Source organism: Leptinotarsa decemlineata, unplaced genomic scaffold, assembly GCF_025532065.1.
Source record: "Leptinotarsa decemlineata unplaced genomic scaffold, Ldec_3_MD MMD2_P_RNA_scaffold_14, whole genome shotgun sequence".
Taxonomy (NCBI): Eukaryota; Metazoa; Arthropoda; class Insecta; order Coleoptera; family Chrysomelidae; genus Leptinotarsa; species Leptinotarsa decemlineata.
In genome coordinates this window covers 4,555,557-4,569,949 of record NW_027412528.1, presented here as the reverse complement: position 1 = coordinate 4,569,949, position 14,393 = coordinate 4,555,557, and the positions used below count along the sequence as shown (strand labels likewise).

General features: G+C 34.1%; 1 protein-coding gene and 1 long non-coding RNA gene across 4 annotated transcripts in view; one reads left to right on the top strand and one right to left on the bottom strand.

The window, feature by feature from the left end:
* Positions 1–14,393, bottom strand: part of LOC111514274 (lutropin-choriogonadotropic hormone receptor) — a 796,850-nt gene that overhangs the window by 29,797 nt on the left and 752,660 nt on the right. The gene's annotated exons all lie outside the window — the stretch shown is intronic.
* Positions 8,167–12,402, top strand: LOC141482925 (uncharacterized). Its single transcript, XR_012465813.1, has 2 exons — positions 8,167–10,709; positions 10,808–12,402. It is a non-coding gene; the product is annotated as an uncharacterized lncRNA (long non-coding RNA).

Below are 14,393 nucleotides of genomic sequence, written 5' to 3'. Positions count from 1 at the left end.
TACTGATATATCATCTACATATCTGAACCAGAACACAATATGTTTATGGGAAAGAGAGTTATGCAAAATGAGAATATTCTCTAAATTATTCAGGAAGATATCCGCTAGTAACGGACTAAGCGGTGATCCCATCGGTAGGCCTGAGTTGTGTACTGTAAATGTATTATTGAATTCTAAATAGTTTTGTTTAAACACGTGTTGAACAGTTTCCAGAGTTCACTGTTGACGACATATTATGTCTATGTAATATTTTTTTTACCAGAGAATATTTAGAAACATGTTCTTGATGTCAAACAATAGGTACTAATTCAATTTTATTGTTAATTGTCATGTTGCTGAGTTTGTTTGTCAGGTCTATAGAATTCAGTATGGTGTGGAAAGGTTTGAAATTAGTGATCTCCCTGAATTTGCAATTCTCCTGATTATGAGCTGTCGAAGTTCTTGAATTGCAAATTCAGGGAGATCACTAATTTCAAACCTTTTTACACCATATTGAATTCTATAGACCTGACAAACAAACTCATTAAAGTAAAAATTTAATTAGTATCGTTTGACATCAAGAACATGTTTTCAAATATTCCAATAGACGAATATTTCCCTGGAAAAAAATATATACATAATTTCGACCCATATGTCAACAGTGAATTTGTCTCCCTGAATTTGCAATTCAAGAACTCCGACAGCTCATAATCAGGAGAATTGCAAATTCAGGGAGATCACTAATTTCAAACCTTTCCACACCATACTGAATTCTATAGACCTGACAAACAAACTCAGCAACATGACAGTTAACAATAAAATTGAATTAGTACCTATTGTTTGACATTAAGAACATGTTTCCAAATATTCTCTGGTAAAAAAAATATTACATAGACATAATATGTCGTCAACAGTGAACTCTGGAAACTGTTCAACACGTGTTTAAACGAAACTATTTAGAATTCAATAATACATTTTATATAGTACACAACTCAGGCCTACCGATGGGATCACCGCTTAGTACGTAACTAGCGGATATCTTCCTGAATAATTTAGAGAATATTCTCATTTTGCATAACTCTCTTTCCCATAAACATATTGTGTTCTGGTTCAGATATGTAGATGATATATCAGTAGACTTCGATGGTTCAATTAATTGAAATTCTTCAATAGTCTACACGATAAAATCAAATTCAGCGTAGAAATAGAAGAGAACAATGATATACATTTTTTAGATCTGGCAATATCCAAAAACTATGACAAATTCGACTTAAACATTTTCAGAAAAAACACATTCACAGGTTGCACAATATTTTTTGACTCTTTCAACCCGATTTCATAGAAATTGTCTGCATTCAGGTCAATGATACATAGAGCTTCCACAATACTTCTTTCTAATCAAAACTTCCGAAGTGAAATCGCAATCATCAAACAAATAGCAGTTAATAACAAAACACCATTACTCTAGTTAACAATATTATAATGAAATATCAACAAAAATCAGTAATGGAAGGACTATATTCATTTTCCACAATACCAGAACACAAATATGTTAGTATCAATTATGCAGGTGGAATCTCCGAGACTTCTGAAAATTATCTTTCAAAATTCAATTTATAAACATCCTACATATTCAACGGAAATTCAGGAAACAGATTATTCAATACTACACCTGAATTAGACAAAAGAAAGAGATCTGGTGGTATACATCGACTGGAATGTGGTGAATGCCACGCCATATATACAGGCCAAACTGGTAGAAATTTTGATATAAGGTACAATGAACATGTCATTTTGGATAAAAAAGCATTAATATACGAACATCTTCAAGATTCGGAACATAAAATAGATAAGATAATTTAAAAATCCTCCACCCAAGCGAAAAATGGAAATTGATGAATTTGTTGGAATCTATGGAAATAAACAAGTCAAAGAAAAATCCCCATTCAATTTTCTTCAACGAACAACTTGATCTGAACCTATAACCCAGTTCCTGAATCCTACATTTAAAAAAAATGTTATGTTCATCGATATACTGCTATTAATTGAGGTTATCCCAGGTATAGACAATGTAGGTACCAAATGATTTATGATAGGTATAGGCAATGTAGGTATGAATTACTCAGATTTCGGTCACTTTTGAAAATGGTGTTATGACTGAAACTAGTCAACATATAAAACTGTCGTGAAAAATAAGACAGAAGTGTGTTCTTATAGTTTTTATAGTGTATCCTCAGTGAATAATAATTGTTTTTATTATTTCCACATTGTTGAGAAAATAATGAATAGTAGAATTTGAGGTTTTGGAAATCAAGGGCGAAGTTTATTTTCTGTTGTGTAAACACGACAGAAAATATTCTTCCGCTTGTCATATTTAATGATCCTGTCTATAGAAAAAAATTGTGAGCTGTCTTAGGACCCCTGGCAGATGTGAAACATCGAAATTATTTTGTACAGCAAGTAATATTAATAAAATAACATAAGATAGGAAAGAATATGACATAATGTAAACATAATAATAATAACAAACCTAATAATAATATATGATGATTATTAATGAATAATAATGAAATAAAAACATTTAAAATTCATAAATTCATTTCTAATTGTTACTACTCAATTCTTTCAATCAGTAACTTCGGTAATAGTAATATTCGATGTTGTCTCTGACGGTATTACTGATGATAACTGCAGTACTCGTACGTTACAAAAGTGTTGGATATAACATGATCAATGCATAGATAAATGCACACTTTGATTAAAAATATAATTTACTTACTGATGAATTGATAGTGTGTCGTATTGAAGTTGCGTGAGTTAGCTGAAATTGTGAAGGTATCAAAAGAACCTGTTGGCTTTATATTGCATGGGCGTTTGACTATGAGAAAGCTTTAGTGGGTGCCGCGCGACATCACTGTTGACAGAAAACAAGAATGTTTTGATGATTCCAAGTAGTTTTTGGTTATGTTTAAACATAACAAACCAGAATTTCTGCTACAGAAGTTTTGACAATGAATGAAACATGGATTCATCACTTCACTGCCGAATCAAAACGATCGTCATTTGAGTGGGGAAAAAAACTGGTCAACCAAAGTGGCCGAAAGCACAACAATCAATTGGAAAAGTTATGACCTCGGTATTTTGGGATGTCCGTGGTGTAATATTCATCGACTATCTTGAAAAAGCAAATACCATCAACAGTGAATATTATATAGCTATTTTGGATCGTTTAAAGGCCTAAATTGCAAAGAAAGGGTCACATGTGACAAAGAAAAATAAATTGTTTCATCAAAACAATGCACCGTTTCACAAGTCAATCAAAACAATGACAAAACTACATGAATTACGACTTCGAATTACTCCCACATCCACCGTATTCGCTACCTTGGCTCCCAGCGACTATTGGCTGTTCGCAGAACCCAAAAAAATGCTCACCGTTTCGAAATTTTGCTCGAATAGAGATGCTATTGCTGAAACTGAGGCCCATTTCGAAGATAAATCGTTCTACAAAAGTGGTATTGCAAATTCAGGGCGGCGCTGGAATTATTGTGTGAGATTTCGTTGATGACTTTCCATCCCATGATGCACTAACTCGTCGGGAGAACTGAAAAGTTTGTTGTTTCGACAAAATGTCTTTATTATAATTGTGATTTTTCACAGATTGTGAATGGTGAGAATCAAAAGGTTTAACCTGCTATCACAAACAGAAGCGACATTGAATTAGTTACATTCTGTAGTTCACGCTGACGAAATAGCGTATGAAAAATGTTAAATATGAAGTTTTTATAGCATTGTTCAAGAATGAGAATTAGCATGGCGGCAGGAAGAAATGGGCCGACGAATGTTATTGACAATTTACAGGTATTAGAACATCATACTACCTGAGTCAACATGAACACGCTTTACGCAATTTACCTAACCTATGTACAGGTATTAGCACATCAAACTACCTTAGGCAACTATATCGGAGACAACTCAGCATATATAAACCTCTGAATGAACTACTCGCGCCAGCGAAACTTCAGGAAGGAATTTCAAAAATCAACTTTCTTTCAAACCCGAAAAATAGTGACACTGAAAACTTCGACGGCGAAAGTCTTAACCGTTTTGTCAAAGTCATCTTTTGGAAAGAAAGCACATCGTTTCATTTATTGTCCAACACTCAACATTGAATTTCAATGAGAATTTCTGTACGAAGTCAAAAACAGAGAGCACTTCATTATTTTGTTCTGATTGTGGAGGGTAAAAAGATGAAAAGAGCATTGCAAAACTCGTTTATATTCCACAATGTGTAACCTTCGAGCAATTAATTATCTTTTTGTAAGCGAATGCCGCGGGATGTTTTTCTTATTTCTGTAATCATCAGTTTTTAAAGTTTCCATGTCATTCATTATGAATTTAGTATAGAAATTTTCTTTCATGTAATAATTTCTTTTACTAAATGTATTGCTTTTATCATAATTGAATTAAAATATGTATATAATTTCTTTGAACGATGAATATACTTTTCTTATTTGCGGTTAGCAACTTGGAATTGTTTCATGAATGAGCTGAACTTTCTCGTCTGTGAATTGTTATAGTAGAATTCTTTGATATCAATCCACCAGGAATGGAAGAAGAATTTATATTACTAAACAAATCAGGTTTTGAACTGAAATAATACTTCATTACCAAGTGTTTGGCTCATAAAAATTGCGCTTTTCTTGAAATGTGATTGCTAATAATAAGCCAAGACAACATCTCAATCTTTAGAGTATTGATTCAAGGAAATGATAATATTTTGTGCTTTTATTGGACATTAAAATTGATTTTTTTATTCTGTTATCACTTCTTTCGAATCTTAAATGGTTACTCTCAGATGTTTATAATATCTTTTACAATATTTTGTATCCATGGAAAAGAACCTCCGGTGTGTCTGGATATGATAATGCTCACTTACTGTGATAATTCAACTTTTGCAAATGCCTTTTTCTATGGTATCGATATCTGAAATTAGTACGACTATCATATCTGAGGTGAATAATGTATTAGTTGTGATGATTCATCAATAGCAATAATAATGATAGTTTTTAAGATAATCATTGCACCCCTTACCCTATTTCCATGAATATTCACAACGCAGATTTCAAAGAGTCCCTCAAATTCTCTGAGTGATTATAATCAACTCATTTGTTTCTTCAATTTTGACATATGAAGCAACATTTTTTGAAATAGTTTCAGAAACTTTACTACAAAAAGTTCATTCATTTCATTGTTAGTTACGAGAAAAGAAACCACATGGAAAATCCAAGTAGAACCATACGTTGATTGTAGGGGATTTAATATCGCAGATATCATAGATAGATCTGCAGCATTATGAAGTTCAGCACTGATGCATACTGAATAGGTAGTCAGAGTTAGATGATATGCTCGTACACTTCATATTAAATACAAAGTTAGGCAGACCTGTGTATATATATATATATATATATATATATATATATATATATATATATATATATATATATATATATATATATATCCGGACGACATCCTTGTCAGCTTTGATGTAACCTCGTTATTTACCCAGGTACCCACCGGAGAGGCACTAGAAATAATCAAAAAGAGATACAAACCGGAAGAGCATATCATCACATTGGCGGAACATTGCATCAAAAACACTTACTTCATCTATAACGACCAACGATACAGACAAATTGAAGGGGCACCAATGGGCTCGCCACTATCACCCGTTGTTGCCAACCTCTTTATGGAAGAAATCGAAACCGAAGCAATAGCAACGTCACCCTTGAAACCTAAACTCTGGCTGAGGTATGTCGATGACATCTTCGTGATTTGGTCTCATGGTCACCAGGAACTTTCCAGGTTTTTTAATCATTTGAATGAAATCCATCCACGCATTAAATTTACGAAAGAAGTTGAAGAAGGCAACCAGCTCGCATTTCTCGATGTACTGATTATGAAAAAGCCAGACGGAACATTAGGTCACACGGTATATCGAAAGCCAACACACACGAACAGGTACCTAAACGCAAATTCACACCACCACCCAAAACAAATTCACGCGGTGGCAAAAACACTCATTACACGTTCGAGGAGGCTGGCAGACAACGATCACAGACAACAAGAGTTGAACACCATCGAAACAACGCTTCAAATGAATAACTACTCAGAAAGAAGTATAAAAGCGGCTGCCAAGACCACACGGAAACAACAAAAAACTTGAGATACACCGGTCATAACAACCACACTACCATATATTGCAGGAACAACAGATAAAATCAGCAGAATACTTCACCGACATAACATATCAACTTCGTTCGTACCAGAACGAACAATAAGGTCCATGCTTCGTAATCCCAAGGATCAGATACCACTGGAATCACAAGGAGTGTATGAAGTACCATGCCATGATTGTGACAGGACTTACATCGGCCAGACCAACAGACGAATCAACATTCGCAAAGATGAACACAAACTAGCAGTGAAGGGAAAAGTCACCACGTCTTCTCTCTTCCAACACGTACTTCAAACAGGACATAACATCAATTTCGACAACACAAAAATGCTAGCAAGCAACGAAAACTTTTACTCACGAACAATCTGAGAGGCAATCGAAATTGAAAAACGACCTAATAATATGAACAAGAGGGATGATGCGCAAAGATTACCATCAACATGGAGATCCGTTTTATCACTTCGCAAAAGCAATCAGACTGCTCAACTCCAGAGGCAAAACTCGGTACAGGACAATACAGGTACAATAACAGAGACAGGAGAGGCAGCTCAGGTAATAAGACCAAAACAGGTAGTCGAGCAAACACAGGTAGTGGCAGCAACGCAGGTAAAGGGAAACATCCATCCCTATAAATTGAGACACAGAGTTCGAATTAATCAGTCTAGTTGAAAAAACCAGACATCACCAGAAGATGGCAAATGAGACTTTGCCGAAACGTTGTGAAAATAATCCTTATGGGGAGAAAATACACAGAACACGGAGCGAAACCCGAGAAAACAGCTCATCATACTTTATCCGTGAGAATCTTCGAGTTAACATATATATATATATATATATATATATATATATATATATATATATATATTACATATATAAATACGAAGGTTATCGAGTGTCTTGATATAGATAAAGGAATTTTTTAATCGGACATAGCACTCAAGGAAGTGGCAAACCATAGACACGTGTTTCGGGCTTTTGGCCCATCATCAGTATGGTGCAGCCAAGTGTAAGGATGGGCAACACTTGGTTATCAAAAGAAATAAATACAAATGCACGGAGTCACCAGCAGAAGCCAGCCGCACATTTTTGGTTTCACTTAATAGATCTTGCGTTTACAAGAAAACTATCGAAATCACCACGGAGGCAGCTATAGCTACCTGCGTGACATCCGGGTCCAGGAAATAATAAAAATACGAAGGTTATCGAGTGTCTTGATATAGATAAAGGAATTTTTTAATCGGACATAGCACTCAAGGAAGTGGCAAACCATAGACACGTGTTTCGGGCTTTTGGCCCATCATCAGTATGGTGCAGCCAAGTGTAAGGATGGGCAACACTTGGTTATCAAAAGAAATAAATACAAATGCACGGAGTCACCAGCAGGAGCCAGCCGCACATTTGTGGTTTCACTTAATAGATCTTGTGTTTACAAGAAAACTAACAAAATCACCACGGAGGCAGCTATAGCTACCTGCGTGACATCCGGGTCCAGGAAATAATATAAATACGAAGGTTATCGAGTGTCTTGATATAGATAAAGGAATTTTTTAATCGGACATAGCACTCAAGGAAGTGGCAAACCATAGACACGTGTTTCGGGCTTTTGGCCCATCATCAGTATGGTGCAGCCAAGTGTAAGGATGGGCAACACTTGGTTATCAAAAGAAATAAATACAAATGCACGGAGTCACCAGTAGCATTCATCGAAGATCATCCGACACGCACAGTTTCAAAAACAATAAAACCTGAAAAACAAACTAGGTCTGAGGAACAAAACGTAATAGTCAAAACATTTTTCGCAAAACACATTGAAGAAAAAAATGACCCGAAAAAAAAGAAGTGCTAGAATTGAATTGAGTCCTTGTTTGTATCTAAAATATAAGGAAAAGAAATATCCATCATCATTTAAAAATAGAAACTAGGCTGAAACCAAAGAATACGTTTACAATAATTGTTATAGAAAGAAGAAATAATATTAATATTTTTCATTTGATAGTTTTTAACCCATGTTGTAGTTTCATTTCATTGGAAATTATGTTATTTTTTTATACTATCTACTTGTGTATTAGTTTATTGAACAATCATTGTCAGCAGTTCTCAAATTGAAGAATACTTCATTCAAATAAATGTTGATTCAACCTGATCACATTTTTTATATGCTGAAATATTCCAAGTCTTTTTTACTTTGGTTGAAATGTCTGCTGCAGGTTATAATCGATGATGATATGACGTATTCATCGTCATGAACAGTCAACAAAATAAAATAAACATTGGAGAATCCTGTGAAATCCTCACAGTTAATAAGTTTTAATATACACTTCATTATGTTCCATCTGAACAACATCGTACCTCCAAACACTGAAAGCGAGTTTTAGAAGAAACTATTGCCAAAAGAAAATTGAAACTTATAACTAATATGTGATTTACAAATTATATCTTACCTTATGTTGGTCATTCAGAATTTTGTTACTGACATGTCATACTTGTTTTTTGAACTGTTAAGGCGTCCATGCCAAATCATTTGAATTTGAAAATCTACCATTTGAAAATATAACAAGTGACAAACAGCGAAACTATATTGATACTTTCAACTCATAACATTCCCTAATTTTTGCATCTAAGATATTTTATTTTGTGAGTGGGGATTATTGCAAAACGAGCGTCAGCAAGTGGAGCAAACTCACGAGCAAAATAAAATTACTTTCAACAAATGTATCATACAAATTTTTTTGTATAACGTTACTGCTGATAATAAAAATTATAGGGTCCATGCGATTTGAACACACGATCTTTGGATTACAAGGCATATGTTACAACTACATACGCCAACTCAACGTTATTTTAAGGAGGATTATTGGTTAGTCATGAAGGACTTTCTACAGTTGGACTGAATACTACTTCGTCATCGTCAGTAACTTTACAGAGATTTGATATTACCAATAGCACGAACTGCATGTGTGAACTTTTCTAAATGATTTTTTGGTAGGTGTTCTGATTGAAGTGTTTCTATCGAAGAGATTTTCAATAACAGTTGTACAAAAAATAATTTTTAAAGAATTTGATTTCTAGGTAGCCGTGGAAATATCAAGCTTATGACAGTTTGGTGACTTTTATAAGTAATTGATAAATGGTTATTGACGGTGTTTCAAAAAATCGTCAAAAATGAATGCAAATATTGATTATTCAAACGAAGTTCTTATGAAATTATTTATTATACACGGACAGTGTGATCAAATCATTGCCAGAACTTATAGAAAATTCAACCAAATGTATCCTGAATTGAGACCAATGAACGAGAGGAAGTTTGTAAGATTACAAAATAATTTCCTTAACTATGGTTCCATGTTGAAAGCGCCTTCAACATTACCAAAACCTTTTACTCCAAATGAGGACAATACTGCTAACGTTTTGGCATATTTTTATGCATATCTAGAAGCTTCCATTCGCAGTGCAGAAAAAGATTTAGGTGTATCACATGCTTCAGTACAACGAATTTTGAAAAATCACGGAATGCATCCGTATAAATTTACCAAAGTTCAAGCTCTAAAAGCAGAAGACTTCGAACGTATAATGCATTTTTGTGATTCCTTTTTGATTCATACACAGGAAGATCGGGAATTTTTGTCGAAAATAATTTGGAGCGACGAATCAAAATTTACAAGGTATGGTATTTTCAATAGGAGGAATAAACATTTTTGGGCTGATCATAATCCTCATGTTACAAAAGAAATGGGTTTTCAAGAAAAATTTTACCTGAATATTTTCTGTATTCTGAAGAACAATAAAATTAGCTTTTTCATTTATGAAGACAGAAAGATATCTCCAGATATTAAGGACGACTGTAACCGATTTCCTTGAAAATTTGCCTTTAGAGGAATATACGAATTCGTGGTTTTAACTGGATGGAGAGCCAGCTCATTCCACCCAGGAAGTTTCCAGGAAACTTGACGAACTCTTCGATGATCGTTGGTTTAGGCGTTTAGGGCCGTGGGATTGGCCACCGAGATCACCCGATCTCACGCCACTTGACTTTTTTATGGGGTGTTTTAAAAGAAAGGGTATACAGTACTCCAGTGCCTACCAAAAAAGAATTGCAACGGCGCATAGTGCGGAGTATTGACGATCTGGATCTCCAGTAAATTGAAAAAGCAACCACAAGTCGCGTACAAAAAACATTTTAAAGTGTTCAGAATGTAATGGACAACATTTTCAACATTTATTGTGAAAATATGATATTTTGTTTACAATTTTGTTATTTGTAACGAAAATTTCGTTACGTTGCTAAAGTTTTAACATTTTGCATCGAAGTAATGCCGGGACAGTAGTCACTTCCTCTTTCAAATTCGAGTGAAGACCGCTTGCGCGAAGAAGATCGGATATCGATGGCATATCGTGAACATCGAGCGATTTTTGCTTCGGAACGGGAGTTGAGTAGCGACCGTTGGCGAATCGACAGGTTTGTGCAGAGAACGTGGTGTGAAGGCATTTTCTGGTAAAAGACCTATTTATCCTATTAATCTTTTATTAAATTGTGTAGAAAGGTAGATTGAATGTTTAGATAACTCATTGAGTAATTCTGTTGATTTACAGTGAACAATTTTCGGATTTTTCCGAGACCACAAGGATTGAGGTAAAAATCAAAATTTCCTTTTATTTAATGAATCGTTGGAAGGAATCGAATTTCAGTGTTATATACCTGTTAGGGAGATCCCTTTGGAGAGGATCGATAACATTTTTCTGGTATTCATTGAAATTTGATCACTTTGAAGATTTTAGTTAAATTCCTCATGTTCCTTCGTGGATAGGAACTTGCTAGCCCAATATCGTGCGATTACGAATTTAACCATTCACGTTTGTTTAAACAGTGTCTACTCTGTATACCTTTTTTAGATATTAAAATAGTATTATTCCGGGGATTGATCATTGACTGCTAGTACAGCCGGACAAGGAACCAACAGAGGAATTCTTCAGGTGAGCATTTATTTTCTATATTTAATTTGTTCATGATAAATGATCTCTCTGTGTGAAATAAATGCAAATCTGATAGACCTGTTCTCTGTTCTTCTGAGCTGTGTAGTGGTCAGCGTTGGAATTTTCCTCTATCGAACATTCAATCACTGATCTGTACAATTTATATCTCAGGTCTACCAGGTAGTATCTTGGGCCTTTACCGATTGTACCTGCCACCCCTGTCAGCGTTGAAGGTAGCTCTTTCTGAATCCAAAGTTATCTGACAAAAATTTGTTCAGGATTTGTCACCCAAAATGTATCTTCCTTTGGATTCAGAATTAACTGGCATATATTAGCCGTTTTGTCTTATTACTATCTTAATAACACCGGAAATTGCATTCCATATCCTTACGATATCCTTACAAATTATCGAAGATTATTTTTCGTTATATTTAACCTGGCAGTTCGTTATCAATTGGACAACTACTGGATTAATTTTCAATATAGTTTACAAGGAATTGATTTAATTATCAATTTTATTGTCATTTACCACTTGTAGTGGAATTTACTATTCCCCATTTTCTTAGGAGAATACTGGCTTTTCTGGTTTCATTTTCTCCTATTTTATTTTGTTTCAATTTTTCATTAACCTTTACTTGGTTTTGAAAGTAAAATTTTGTTAAGTAAAATTAAGAATATACCCTAAGGTTCTAAGGATATCCTTCGTTCCCTGAAATATTGTTTAATCAATTCTGATTCATTCCGTTTGTTTCGCATAATATTGAGGAAACCAAATACTGGGTAGAGGATTGGTATTACCAGGAGGTCCCATCGCTGACGAATTCTAATCGAAGAGGCTCAGTTAACCACTACAAACAATCGTCCTGCTTCATAGAGACCATTGAGTCGTCATCGTTGTCAAGTTAGGAATGATAACAAGTAACTGTTAGCCCAGTAGATTCCAGCCTAACAGCACTTCGTTAGGACCAGCTTCGTTCAAACCACCCACCCAGGTATTATCCAACCAGGACCATCTTCGTTTGAATCAGATTGACAGATTTGAAATGTTCTGAATTTTAAAAGCCTTCAGCTGATATTTTTTTGTTGTTTACATAATTTTGTTAGTTAATATAGCCTTCAGCTTTTGATCCTCGATGAATATAGCCTTCAGCTTGAAAATTGTTATAGCCTTTAGCTTATTGTTGATTTTTTATTAATTAAAGTTGTTAATTGTTCCTGCTGGTTCATTCTGCCTTCTTCCCCAAGATAGAAAATTTCTTCGGTAGTAATTATCTGTTATTTAATTTTCATTTGCTACCTGGCACCCACTTAATGAGCCAGTCAAGTCAACTTTGTTATATTGGTAGTAGTCAGTTTCAATTTGCTCTCGACTGTTACCAATCATTTGTTGAAACTTACTCACACCCCCACCGTAACAATCTGAGCAGCCTATAAGCACATAAGTGATAATAATAATAATGATAATAATAATATTTTATTGGTTCTTCTGGATCATAACTCGATGATATAGAACAAGTCAGTGTAATATGATATAAATAAACTTATAAAAAGAAAAAAAAAGTTATGTACATATAGGATATGAACAGTTATGTAAAATTATATATTAAAACTTATAACTAGGTGGAATTATAATATATTGACAACCCTAAATGACAATCTCAATAACTTCCATACTTTGAACTTTGAGTTTTTACCTCTGCACGTTCAGAAATTGGAGGGTTACACATTTTGAATCATCCTATTCTGTTATTGTCTGTACTTTCACATGTTTTAGCCCAAAAATTCTTACTTTTCACCAAGAAATGACTGATTTTTGGTACAGTTGTTCCCTAGATACTTTGAGCCATAGTTAAGGAAATTATTTTGTTACCTTACAAACTTCCTCTCGTTCATTGGTGTTAATTCAGGATACATTTGGTTGAATTTTTTACACGTTCTGACAAAGATTTGATCATGTGATCATTTGTTCATGTGTATAATAAATAATTTCATAAGAACTTCGTTTGAATAATCGATATTTGCATTCATTTTGGAAAATGATTCGAAACACCGTCGATAACTCTTCGTAAATTACTTATAAAAGTAATCGAACTGCTATAAGCTTGATAATTCCACTGCTACCTAAATCCAAATTCTAAAAAAAAATAATGTTTCTACAAGAAGCGACTTTATTGAGAAAACTTCACGATTCAGGTATAGGGCCATGATGTATCATCTTGAAGCATTTTTCACCATCTTTCAATTTACCGAGTAATATACAGGGGGTTTCATTCGAAAAAATGAACTTTTGACTACATTTATGCAATGGAAATAATAGTAATTTCAGCACGCCCTGTATGATATGGAGTCGATTTCTTGGTGTTATTTGAATATTTCGAGTTTGTCCAAACTATCATCAAAATATCAACTTTTCATGAATTGAGAGTACTGATGTACTTAATTTCAATTAAGGCTATGTTTTGGACCATATTTAGCACAATTTATTTTTTATCTCGAAAACAGAAAGAGATAGGGGTAAAGGACATTATTAACAAAAAAGTATTAAAATACCAGAGCGATTCCAAAAATGTATTATTATACGGGGTGCTCCATTCAAAAAAATTAAGTTGCTAGGACTTTTTGATGGAAGTGGCAACGTCGCAATGCTGAAAATATTTCAGATCGATAGAACAGGTAGAGAAATGTGAGAGGTGAAATTTTCAGAAAAATCATGCCTTGCGTTTTCCAGAAACGTCTAACCTACCATCGACCGTGAGTCACGCTGTATATACAGGGTGCTCCTTAAACACATGCTAATATTTAAGGAGGTAATTCTTAGACTCATTTTATGAAAGAAACTTCCTATGGACGTATGTCCTCAACGCCTTAACTTTTGAGATACAGGGTGGCAAAGTCTTCAAAAATAATCAGTTTTTTAATAATAACTGAGATGATTTTGTAGACATCTTTGGCATATTTGACACATATGTTCCATGCCCTCAAGGCGCATTTTCTGATGTACACAAATTTGTATTTTTTTGGGAAAAAAGTACTACGCCAATGCTTTCTTTTCAAAATAAAATCATTTTTAAAATCCTTATTTATTTTTGAGAAAATTTGATTTTCTGGTATTTCTTGGTCCGACGCATGATTTTCACTCTAAAAAATAAAAATCGACAGAAAGCAAATTAAGAAATTAGATCAATTCTAAAGTGAATGAGAATCT